We start from the raw sequence: 13,716 nt of genomic DNA on the forward strand, positions 1-13,716 counted from the left end.
CCCCGCTCGCCAATGTCGGCTTCTAGGCGGGAGGATGCGCCTTTGGAGGCCTCATGGAGCGGACTACCTGGCGGAGGGCGGGAGGAAGCCCGGTGGCCGCCCTCCTCTATCAAGAGCCTTGACCCAAAGCAGAATCGGTTTCCCGGGCAACTGCAGGTCAATGTCATCCTCAAACACTCGGAACAAGTAGAGGTGGTGTTTCCTCCCCGTCCCCCTTTAACTTGGTTTTTGGTCTTGGAAGATAAAAATCAGTTTTCTGTAATTGATAAGGTTGGGACTCAAACCGTAATGGCTGTTCCACCTGCGCTCTGTTCACGGCACTGCCCCAGCCTGCGGTCTGCACACTGGCGTGGAAAATGCTCCCGTTAACCAGCTGGGAGACCTCCCGGAGCAGGGCCAACTGAGCTGGCAGCTTTATGGCATATGTGGTAGAGAGAAACATATATGGTTTGTATACACACACACACATATACACATGTATGCATGTGTACACACACTCCCACCCCTCAGTAATCTCCATGCCAGGGTTAGTCAGCTTGCAACAGGCTGAGTATGGCAACCGGCCCTCTCATACGCTGCTGATGTTTGTGCAAAATAATACCACTATTTTGGAAAACTTATCAGAAGTTCCTTCTGAAATTAAACATATCCTTACCCCACGAGCTTGTAATACTACTTTTAGGTCTTTTCCCAAGAGGAATAAAGACTTATGTCCATAAAACATCCTAAATCGAAATGTTCATAACAGCTTTATTCATAATAGGCATAAACGGGAAGCTACCGGATTTCCATCAGCGGGTGAAGAGATCTGTGGTGTATTCACACGCTCGGTTACTGCTCGGCAGTAAGAAGGATCGATCGGGGCACTGATCCCTATGGTAACGTGGGCAGACCTCAAAAACATGATCCTGAGCAAAAGCCCAGCAGGAAAGAGTGCACCCTCTATGGCTTTTTTTCACAGAAAACCCAAGAGGTGAGAAATCTAACCTGGAGTGAAAGAAAGCAGCCCTTGGTTGCCTGGCCTGGGGGAAAGGGAGAGGGAATTCCTGGGGTGATGGAATGTTCTATGTCTTCACTGTGGTGGTGAATACAGGGGTGTGTTGTTTTTCTGCAACTTGTAGATTGAGTGCTTTAAGTGGGTGCATTTTATTACTTGTTAATTATCTCTTAATGAAGTTAATCGAAAGGGAAAATATCTGGTTGCTGGTTTTATCCAGCTTTATATTAATAAAATATATTAATTTATTCAGTTTTATATTATGACCTAATACAAAGGAAAAATTTTAAAAATTTCATAGTAAGAGAAGAATATCCTTATGATCTCAGGGTAAAAAGGGACTTTTCAGGACCACATCCTATAAAGAGAAAAAATCATAAAGAAAACCATAAAGAGAAAAAACACACACAAAACCTAAGGCCTGTACACTCTTTTCAATCCCACGGTTCCTTTTTTAAAACAAATGAACATGTTTTTATTGATTTTAGAGAGAGGGGAAGGGAGAGGGAGAGAGAAACATCGATGTGAAAGACAATCATTGATCGGCGGCCTCCTGCACACCCCCTAATGGAGATCAGATGCAGCCCACAACCGGGGCCTGTGGCCTGACCGGGAATTGAAACTGTGACCTTGTGGTGCCTGAGGTGACACTCAACCAATTGAGCCACACCGGCCAGGGCACCCGTTTATGTTCTTTACATTTGTTGACATTATTACCAGCGTGTCTTCATACCTAAGGAAAGTTTCCTGAGTTTTCTTAGCAAACACACCGAACATTCCATATTTCTGAATATGCTTTCTCTCCTCCTCGATGACTTTACATTTTTAAAGCCCTGATATCGAGGAGGCTCACAGGCTGAGGACCCTCAAATGGCTGTGGTGAGCGGGCATCTCACACACACCGGGTCGCTGCTCATTGTGTGAACTTCGGCCACTCTCGACGCTGTTAAACCTGAATTCGTTACGCTGCAAATTAAGAGTTACTGGCGATGCTAACCTGAGCTCATAGCTGTGAAATACTTTGTGCACAGAAGAGACTATGTAACTCACTCATCCTTTCACCTCTGCTCTCCATGCGCACAAATTCCTTCACCCCCGTCATTGGGCAAATAGCCCGCGTCTCAGAAATAGCTGATCCTGCCTCTCACATTCGTCACCCCGTTCCTGCCGCGGTCCCTGAGCCGCTTATCCGTGGCGGTCCCCATCGGCTTGTACCTTAATGCCATCCTTTCTCCGGGTTCTGTTTCTTTCCACAGCAACATATTTCTGCCCAGCACGTGCCACAGGAACAAGCAAACACGGAAGAGCCTTTTTCTGCCAATCCTTAGCCTCCCTCATCCCAAGCCCTACTTCTGCACAATTCTTTACCATCGCGGCCTTCATGTCCTTGCTCCTCTCTCCTACCTTGCTGTAATCACCTCCCACTCCCACTCCTACTCTAAAGTTGTTGTTTTTCAAATATGTTTTTATTGATTTTTAGAGAGAGAGGAAAGGAGAGGGAGAGAGAGAGCGAAACATCGATGGGATGATGCCCATCCCACTGAGCCCCACCTGGCGGGCTGAAGTATTTTTCAAGGGAAACAATATCCAATAATCATGTAAAAGAAATATTTTTAAATGCTCACCTTCTCTGCAGCTCTGTGGACCACCCCTGCCCTCTGCACCCTCTCGCTGCTGTTTCTCCTTCCTTGCCCTGCCAGTGTGCCCTTTGACCTGCGGGTGCTGTGAATCCAGCCTCGCGCTCGCTTACTCACTTTCATCAGTTTTCCCTCCTGGCCCATCCTATGCTGGTCTCTCCACACACACAGTCTCTGCTCTCTGTGTTCAAAACCCAGCGCTTCCATGGAAACCTTTTTCATGCCAACCAGTGGATTCAAGTTGTCATCTAAATGAATGAGCTGCTAGGACATCCCCATTTCGATGGCCCTTCCTTTATTTCATTTATTTTTTTTTAAATCACTCACCGATGAACTAATTAATTCTCCCTTAAATTTGGAACCAATCTGGAGGTAGGATATACTTCACTTCCATGGGTCTATCACAGGAAGCCTCTGATATGTTGCATGTGACAGGTATATAATCATAGACCATCCTAGTCAAAATAAACCTTATAAGAGTTGTAAGGTTGAACGGTATGTCTGGCTTACCCATTATAAGCACGAGGTGTGCTCAGTTGTGTTACAGTAGACGTGGCCAAGGTACGTGTACACACACACTTGAGACTTGACATCCTTTATCCATTGTGAAGTCAAGAGGAGCCGCCGAGAATGAGCCACGTCACACTGTGAGGCTACCAGGGCTTCATTTCACTAAAGGGGGGGAGTCCTAAGGGCGGTGGGCCATGTACTTAAATTGACAGTCATTTTCTGTGCTCCTGTGTTAGGATGTAAGGTTGAGAAAGTTACTTCTTCAGAGAAAGTCAGTTATGGCAGAACAAAAAGCAATAAAACACACAGGAGGCGACACTTGGCTCTTGAATTCTAAACAGACTTTGCAAACCCTGCCCTGAGATAATAGCTTAGAAGGAAAGGTTTGTAAGGGTAAAAAGCTGGAATCGCGTGAATCAACAGCTCAAAGTTCACTCTATAAAGGGGATTTTTGAAAAACTACACAATGACGTGAATTCATTTTGTGACTAAAAATGGAACAAAAATGTCTCTAGAGCTGGGATGAGAAAAGGAGACATGGAAAATAAGGCAAGGAGGTTTGTTTTCGGTGGATCTCAGCATGAGCTACCCCAGCTCTGGGATCGAGTTTGGGATGTTGAGGCAAGTTGAGTATCTGAGACGAGATGAATTTGTCCTGGATGAACTTGGGGTTGAAAAGCGACCTCAGACTTTTCCTGGCATCAACACAGCACAGAAGAGCACAGTGAAACCGGCGCATCGACAGAGGGGCCTGGACACCCCCTACCCTGCGTAAGCAAGGAATCGGGGTCACTGATGTCTCAGTTCCGCTCCATGAGGAGAGGCACCGCCCCCTGAGCTACAGACAGGACATGGTCCCACAGAGGTGAGCTCATTATGGGAGACAAGTGCCCCCCTCCGATGCCACGATGCTTTGCAAAAATACCTGTAAGTCAGGGGGGTTCTAGGCAGCAAAAAGCAACTCAGCCTGAACTGCGAATGCCAAAGAAGTGGGACTCCTTGATCTTACATTCTACCATTAGGGTGGGTGGCAGGATGTGGTAGAGAAGACCTTGTAGAAAAATGTTTAAAAAGCAAATTTTTTACAACTGAATATATATTATTAAAACTTCACATGGGGTAACCTTGGGTTGCAACCCATGAGTGAGCCATCAATGAACTGTGCTGCATCTGGCCTTTTCAAAACTGAGAGAGAGAACTTGTGGGCGTGGGCAACGGTGTGGCGATGGCGAGGGGAGTGGGTGGAAGAGGGCATAGAGGGGATTCATGGTGATGGAAAAAAATAAAATAAGCCCTGGCTGGTGTTGCTCAGTGGTTAGAGTGTCAACCCTCGCACTGAAGGGTTTCGGATTCAATTCCCCAGTCAAGGGCATGGGCCTGGGTTCCAGGTTCAATCTCTGGCCCTGGTAGGGGAGTGTTCTGGAGGTAACCAATTGATGTGTCTCTCTCACTTCGATGTCTCTGTCTCTCTGTCTCTCTCCCCCCCCTTTTATTCTTTAAATAATAATAAAATATAATTTAAAAGTAAAACAGAATAGAAAACATCATGCATGGCAAGGGTCAATGTTATTTTATAGAATTCCTTTTCAGTTCTACACACATGCATATGGATACTGGTCACAGTATAAATGTATCAGTTACGGTGGCCAGAGCTTTAAATGTGTGGAAAATTCTTATATTGAAGGATAGATGGTTGATTGCAAAGTACAACTCCAATTGCTCCCCTTAAAGGAACGAGAGATGATGACTCATCCAAAAAGGGCAAAAGACAGTCCTTTCCTGCCCGGAACGAGGCCATCGCTTCCATTCCTTTTGCTGAGCTGTTGGATCATCTGATGTTACAGGTTGTCCTGCAGCAGCTAAGACTCAGGACAGGTTTCGTCAGCTCCCTGGAACACAGTAACCAGAGCCAAAATTATCATTCACTGCAAATGACTGAGAAGTCAGGAAGCCAGGTGGCTACATCCAGGCCATGAAAACAAGACTCATAATGCAGCTGGGTCTGTTCTAGAAAAACAGGTGGAATGTTCTTAAATTCTGGCCACAGACTTTCCTACCTGACGAGCGGTATTTACACAGGTGCAGCAGAGTGTTAGTTATGACACATTCCACCCCTCACCGAGCCAAGAAAAACCGAGGCTGTATGATTACCCATGGTAATCCTTGCTAATGAACTCAAATTAGTTTTGGGGGGACTTCAAGAGAACTTGCAGTGTTACTAATAACTTCTTCCTGGGTTAGAAACACAGTTGGTTCATTTCTTTCCCCCAATTCAATTATGCCTACTGTTGGAATAACAGTCCATGCCCTCGACAGGGAGTGGGAGCCTGGCTCCCTCACGCACCCCTTCACGTAGTTCTCAGGAGTCCTTACAGTACTCCTGTTGGAGGTAACTCTGAACGTCTCTAGCTGTCACGTTCTAAACACAAGAGAGTTTTGTGTATGCTAAGGAATTACAAGCCTGGTGGCCACCTGAGGAGCAGTGTCTTAGTAGGGTACAGATGACCATAGTAGGAGTCAGTCAAGTACTAATCCTCACCACTGGTTGGCAGGTTCCTCGAGTGGAATTAAATAGTTCCTGCAAAGTTGGCTGGAAAATCTAAAAAACAAAACAAATAACAGACTACTACAGCCAGAATGATAGATCCAGTATCTTTCTCAACGCTAACGAGGTCAACACCTCTGACACGGCGGTGTGGATGTCAGAAGTCTTTCCTGAATGCTGAAGACTGGCTTCATAATGTTTGGTGAACTCAAGTACCCAAAAGGACCAGTGAAAGGCACTATGCCTTCTGATGTTTTAACTGAAGAGCTATCAAATTTTTGTTAGTAGGATCAGATGGGGGGAGGGGGGTGACAAACCCAGCGATCCATTAGATTCTCTCCTCTCGGGTGGTACAGAAGAACTAGGACAAGTGAGACTTCTGGAAATTATGTACACGTGTGACACCATATTAATAAACGATTTGGGGGGGCAATTCTAGCAGTCACCAAAGTAAAGTAACTACTAAGATTACTAATAAAGAAAGGATAGCCCCAATAAAGAAAGGGTTTCTCAGTGGTTAGAGCGTAGGCCCATGGACTGAACAGTCCCGGGTTTGATTCCAGCCAAGGGCATGCACATCGGTTGCAGGCTCGATCCCTGGTCCTAGTCGGGGTGAGTGCAGGAGGCAACCAATTGATGTATCCCTCTCACATCGATGTCCCTCCCCCCGTCTCCCTTCCACCCTCTCTAAAAAGCAGTGGGAAAAAATATCTTCTGGTAAGGATTAAAAAAAGAAAAAAGAAAGGATAGATAGCACAGCAACGGTACCAGAAAAATAATCTGGTGGCATCGTCAGAGGTGGAAGCCGCCCACTATGCACGATCATCAGCTTGACCCAAAGATCTCGGGCTAACAACCTTGCTCCGAGCGTCCGTTTCTGGAGGATTCTTCAGAATCCGTGGTTTGGGTCTCCTGATGAAATGGATGTCTGATGGTCTAGGGAAGATGACTTGTGTTCTTTAAATTAGAAAACATGAATTCAAGGATGAGTGCCTAGGTGCTTACTATGGTACCATTGGTACCACTATCTGTAAGGTCTTTTTTATGTCAGTTTGCGGGCAGCCTTCTTCTAGACAATGAAATCTCTTCGTTTCCCAATGTTCAGAGCCTCTTCGTAGGACGGGATGCTCGGGGAGGCTGCTTTGTTGATGGTCAGAATGGGTATGAACAGGAGTCCATTTCGGTCCTTGACCACATGAGCTTGCAACGGGGATTGAAGGTGAAATCCTAAATACCTGGAGTGGCCTCTTCTTAATTTATAAGGGGAAAGCTGAGGTATCCCCAAGCAGCTGATTTCATTGTCTCATTCCAGCCAGTTACATACCGCAGGCCAAGGGGAGTTGAGTTCCTCTGAAAGCATTGCTCATCGTAGTTTTAGAATCTCATTTATGTGCTCTCCGTTTCCTGAAGACTGCGGAGGAAGCTTTGCTAGTAAAAGCCAAGGCCTTGCAGAGCTCGCTGAGAAGGATCCCGGTGAGGTGTGTGCCCTGCCACTGGAGAGATGGGTTACATTTCCCCACAGCAGAAACAAAAATATCCAACACATTTTCAGGACCATCAGTGTCTTTCTTCCCAGCAGCAAAATGCCTCAGCATGTCCTGAGGTTAAGCAAACGATGACCAGGTGACGCTCACTGCCCACTTTTGGGGCGACTGGGTGGGGAGGCATCAGAGGAGAGCTGAGTCCCACGGCCCATCGGGAGAGTCTTGCCAGGACTGTGTGGCTGGTGAGTTAGACCCGCACTGGAAACATCCTTGGCAGTCCTCTTAAAACTACCCAGCCAATGATGGTCGAATATCACGGCCAATTTAAGTGTGTTGTTTTGGGCAAAATAATGAAGCATTTTTTTTAAGAGCCACAGGATTATCTGTCTGACCAGGCAAGTTTTGTGCGCATGACATTTTCTTCAAGCAGCATGCCTTCTCCCTCCCAGTTTTCTCTCCGAATCACGGGCTTATCTTTGGTAATTATCTTTGAGTCCCTCCAAGGTTTTTCCTCTTTGAGTGTTATGGGTGCGGTAGTAATTTTAGTTATATTTTGATAAACTACTTACACCGTGCTCTGGTTGTCCAGATATACTGTGTCAACCAAGAATGTCACAGGTTTCCTCAAATGGGTTCAACATTAGTAAAATAATGCATATTTTAGACACTGTGATCACTCTACTAATTCTAGTAATCATCTGTCCCCGAGCAAACGTATCCCAATATTACTAACTATATTCCCTGTCCCCATTTCACCACCCCCTCCACCACATCCCTCTGACCACCAAAGGGCTGGCTGACATCACCTGCTCCCCCCCACGGGGCTGGCTTCCCGGGGAACATTCGACAGAGCCCAGCAGGTCCTCCACGAGGCCACCCTGCCCCTGCTGTGTGTCCCGGGCCTGCTCTCACCGTGAAGCCCGCAGGAGGCAGAGTTGCTGTCTGCAGGCCAGCTCGGCGTTTACGAGCCCCCTCCGCCTCCCGCTCGGCCGAGCGGTGGTTCCTCCACCTGAGGCTCGCAAACAACAGGCACCTCGTAAGCTTCACACAGTTGTTATTAATGGGGCGGCTCCTGGGGAGAGTGGCCAGGCCCGGCTCACCCGGAGAACAGGCTCCGCGCACCCGGCGTCTTAAAGTGCAGCGGGACCCAGAGCTGCTTTACAGGCCGGCCCCTCATTTAATGTCCTTATTGCAAACCGGAGAACGTGTTTCTAAAGCAAAGGCCCATGGAAGGGTTGGTCACGATCGGTGTCCTGGTGAGCTGGGAACGTGGACGATCAGTAGGCCCCCTGCCCGCCACTTCTACCATTTACAGCTGAAGCTTATATTGGTCTGGAGTTTTGATCTTTGAAAATACTGTAGGAAAGTCACTGTGACTATCAGGTCAAACTTTAAGTTTGAAATTGAATGGAGGAGCGCAACGAGGAAAATATTGTAAAAAAAGCTTTTGAGCAGAAATCAAGGAACAGCCTGTGCCACCCTGGGCAACCGGTGGCTTCGCTCGGAGACGGTCTGCTTCACCTTAGACTGAGTGTGTGGCTGGGTTGGCCGGGAGCTCCTCCAGGAGTAATTATCTGCACGCCTCTATCTCCGTGGTTTTATGACTTGCTAGAAATTACTCGGTGTGGAGGGGGAGATTGTTTTCCTTCGGTGTCTGAACTGCTGACAAGGCACATTGTCCATTTCTCCTGTTTGAGCCCATCTGCTTTGTAACGAGGAAGACTGACAGCCCTGCAGCACCCACACTGTCCATACTGAAATGAGGAGGGTCAGAGTGTTTTTAACGAGTTAGGACAGAACCGCAGGACCATTACAGAAGCTTCTCAGAACAAGCCCGTGTTGAAGACACTAATCGCAGAAGCTCACGTCGTAACATTAAGCAGACCCAACGAGGGGCATTTCCCCTCTACTGCAGTCATTTTTAGTTGGCAGAGGGTAATGTTTGGATAATACATTTAAGTGGTGGGCTTTGCCAGCTCCTTGTGCATAGGTCATTATTAACACACAATTTTTTCCCCTTCATTAAAGTGATAAACTCTCCGGTTATTTTCTGATACAGGCCATGGGAAGTCATTGAGTTTTTACAGTTTCTAAAAGCATGTGCATTCCCAGACCCTGTCACAGCTGGGTTTTCCACTGGCTCCGTTCTGGGAGTAAAACTCATGTCGACAAAAGAGAAAAACTTTGAAGGCTAAGATTTTCTTATCTGAAGTTGGGTTTCGTCTCAAGGCAATTTCCTCTTTTGATCCCGATGTTTGCACTGGTGTCAGCAACCTCGGGGTTTTATTTATGGCTCCTCGGAATAATCGGGCCCCTGTGAAGCCTGGTACCAGGCCTCCCTGAATGCGGCAGCGATAAAGGTCAGTGAGAGCCGCCCGGACAGGGAAGCAGCGAGCTCCGCTCTGTTCCTGTGGCCCAGCGACAACCTAGCAACCGTGCGCCCAGCCCGCGTTCCCAGGCGCTTCTCCAGCACAGGAAAGTGTAACGGTGGCTATAAGGACGTGCCTTTTATAGCTCCAAAAATGGACACCTAAGTAGGCATTCCAATCCAGGCTGGTGAGCTGAGTTGGGAAGAGATGGCTGAGGTCAAAAAGAGTAAAAATAAAAAATATTGCAGTGGCCCCAGAGCAGCAATTTTCAGGTGTACCTTGGAGTCTGCAGGGAAGACTCACGCCACAGCCACGGGAAGAAAGCCAGCGACACCGGGTGTTCCCACGTCCTGGAGTTTCTGGCACTTAGATTCCAAATCGAGTAGAAAGCTCAACGCACTCCCCTACAATTTTGACTTTACATTAGTAAAATTTTCTTAAACGATAGTCTACCAAAACTCAAAGATGAAACATTAAATATAGCTGAAATAATACCCTTAAGAAAGGTTATTCTGCTTTGTAGTGTCTTTCATCAGCCAAAAACGATGATGAGCTGTTTGTTTGGGTTTCTGAATTCCATTCGCTTTGTGAAAACAACTCGGCAGCCAAAAGACCCTAATGAAATTTTCCCTGCGACAAACCTAAACAGTGACCCAATAGGAGTGAAAAACCAAACTAATGAGAAAACGGTGTAAAAGGCCGGCTTTCTGCTCTCCCCACAAGGATTTTAATTACAGACAAGTCAGCAGCCGTGCCAGGGGGAACACAGGAGTGCTGGCCATGCAGAATCACACCTCGGAGTAGAACGAAGTTAAAGTAAATGGCCTGGAAATATTGGCTTTCCAAGCAATCAACAGCCACACACGAGGGGAAACACGCAGCCTCTAATTTGAAGTGCACTGATCCCAGACTTTGTAGGGTCTGATTCCAGGGAGCGTGCCAATCCTTGCAATCCCTGATCAGATGGGAAAATAACCTTCCACACAAACTGCCCGCCCGTCACAGATCCGGAAAGCAGGCTGAGGGCCTGCTCAGAGCCTCACAAGCTCTCACCTGCTTTCTCCACGTGGGAAAGTGAGTGTTCTCTGGACTCTGTGACCCACTGTAGGATTGTGCTTTATCTCAGTGGGTTTTATGTATGGCTCAGTTTATGCAGAATATTTGAAATACAATTTTTTTCTCAGTGTAAGAGGGCTGATAGCTTTTTCTCTTCCCCCCCTTTCTATAGGAAGGTTATAACATTAGATAAATTTCTGAAAATGTGCTTTGGCTAATCAACCCACTCAGAGTAAGTCCAAGTATGCAGCCAAGTGCCTGAAATACCGCTGTGTCAACCAAGAATGTCACAGGTTTTCTCAAACGGGTTCGACAGTAAAATAATGCAAAATCCAAAGGGCACGAGAACCTTTCTCGGCCTTTGTGACTGGCAGAAACCCTGAGCTTTCGTTACCACTTCTATTGTTTATGTGAATGATTGATATGCTTGGCCCACTCTGTGAACGTCCTATTACACATTGAAAATGAGAGACAGTCAACTCCTGTGGAAGGAAGGAACTAGCACGTTAGTTCACCCAGGAGGAGTGTGGCGGCTCACTCTGGGCCTTCCTTTCTTGGGGATGGGCCTCTGTCCGGGGATGGAGAGGCTGCCCAGGCCCCCAGGGCTCTCAGCTCAGGACGGCAGCACTGGGAAGTGGACAGGCCCTGTGCGCTGGAGCCGGCCTGAGCTCCAGGCTCAGCTGGCGAGGCAGGCAGTTTGCGTAACCTTTCTGAGCCTGGGTTTGCTTAACCGAGCAGCATGCCCAAGGCGACCTTGTTTGGAGCAGCCGGCGTTGGAACCTGAGATGTCTGGCTTTGAGCTTGTGCTCACTGAAGGTTTATTTTCTTGGTGAAGAGGCTTGCTCACATGTAGTCAATAGCAGTGGTTTAGACGCGTATGGATTTCACTAGAAGGCTTCCACTTCCTTCCTGAATGCTTGTAAAATTCTGGCAGCGCTTGCTTCGTAAAGGGATGGCTCTGCGACGCCACAGCTCCTGGCTGTGACTCTGTTCCGCGGCCCTGCTGTCTGCAGCTCCACCTGCTCCCACGACCCAGGCTCTGCTGTCTGCCAGGCCCTCGAGGGGTGCAGAGAGAAAGAGCTTCTACCTTCTAACCTGTGTGCCAGCTTCAGAGTCAGGGCCAGGCCACCAGGTCCTTGAAAACAGGGCTACGTTCTATCAGTTCATTTTACTCCTTCTTCTTACTTTACTTTATCCCTTAATGATTGAAACGGCTTCTAAAGAACCGGGGCTTTCTTCTTTCTGTCTTCCCGAGCTAAAATATTGGAGACTCAAAACGTTGGGGCCTCTGTCTGTCGGCTGTACGTGGCTGCTGCTGGGCCGGCAGCCGCAGGCCTCTGCCTCAACCTGGTTCTCGGAAAGAATGGTTTAGTGTCCACTAGACTAGAATTCCTGGGAAGCACTCAGTGTTTGTGGAGTGAATGAATGAATGCATGAATGAATGAATGAATGAAGAACCGGCAACTTGAGCTTCTGAATGGTTCATATACACACTCGTTCATTCAGCAAATACCCATTAGCCTTGTATGGTGGACACATTCATTTAGACACATAGAACATTCTGGTGTCTAGAGAACTATTTTCAACACTAGACATGTGCTAACAGTGTTTTTGAGATTTTCCTAAGGCCTTTAGGCAACATCTGTTTGTTTGTTTTTAAATTTTAAAAACAGTTTACTGATTAGAGAGAGCGAGGGAGAGAGAGAGAGAAACATCAATTTGTTTTCCACTTATTTCTGCATTCATTGGTTGACTCTTGTATGTGTCCTGACTGGGGATGAACCCACAACCTTGGCGTATGGGGATGACGCTCTAACCAACTGAGCTACGGGCCAGGGCAACATCTACTTCTTTTCATATACTTTATTTTCCAGAACTGCTTTAGATTTACAGAAAAATTGTGGAGATAGTATAGAGGGTTCCCATCACCCCACACCCAGTTTCCCTTATTAGTAGCATCCTATGTTAGTATGGTACATTTGTTAAAATAAAAGAACCAAAATTCATACATTATTATTAACCAAAGCCCATATTTTACTGATATTTCTTTAGTTTTTGCCTAATGTCTTTTTTATTTTCCAGAATCCCCTTATAATATTAGCCAAGTTCCTGGGAAGATTTTAAGAAAATAAGACATAAATAATTTTTTTTAAATAATAAAGGAAATTAAACTATAAAGGTGTAGAATCTTTAAAGACTACAACCTAATACTATGAACAAGTTTGGAGCAGTGCACTTGAAAATTTAAGTCAAATGATAAATTTTAAAGAAAAATATGAATTAAAATTTTGACTCAAGAAGCAGTAGAAAACCTGAGTAGCATAGGATCAGTAAATAATAGAATAAAGCACATAATGCTCCAAAGGATAGTAAACCACATGGTTCTCAGGTGAGTTTTGTCAAATATTCAAGAAACCGACAATATTACACAAATTATGCCTGGGTGTGGTAGAGAGAAGGAAAGCTCCCTAACTAAGTCTGTGAGGCAAAGACAACTGTAATTAGAAAAGTGGACAAAGGCAGTGAGAGAAAGAGAGACCAGGCCCTGCCCTGTGTGGCTCAGCTGGCCGGGCGTCGCCCGGTGCACCAAAGTGTTGCCAGTTAGATTCTGGGTCACGGCACAGGCGTGGTTTTGGCTCCATCCCCGCTGGGGGTGTTTGGGAGGCAACCAATCGATGTTGCACTTGCACATCAGTGTCTCTGTCTCTCCCTCTCCCTTCCTTTCTCTCTAAAAATTAAAAAAATCTTTAAAAAAGAAAAAAAACTAGAACGAATTCTCATTCTGGATCATGAGAGCATAAATCCAAAACAAATATTTCATGGTTATAGTCTATATATGGTTTTGTAAATAACTTTATATTCTCTTTGTATTTATATAAAATACATATAATTTTTTTGTAAATGTATATAAAATCAGGGCTTGTACAACAAACCAGATGTTGGTATTAACTGTATATTTTTTAGCTTACCCAAAATGCAGATTGCAATACCATTTTTTATCATATACTCTTTAAAAATACTTTTCAATTCATAGTTTGGTCCTCTATAGACCCCTTGCGAGTAGTTTCATTTTACCTTTTTACGGTCATTTCGTGTAACCAGAGTTTGGAATGAGCAC

This window comes from Miniopterus natalensis, chromosome 4 (genome assembly GCF_054644295.1).
Source record: "Miniopterus natalensis isolate mMinNat1 chromosome 4, mMinNat1.hap1, whole genome shotgun sequence".
Classification (NCBI taxonomy): Eukaryota; Metazoa; Chordata; class Mammalia; order Chiroptera; family Miniopteridae; genus Miniopterus; species Miniopterus natalensis.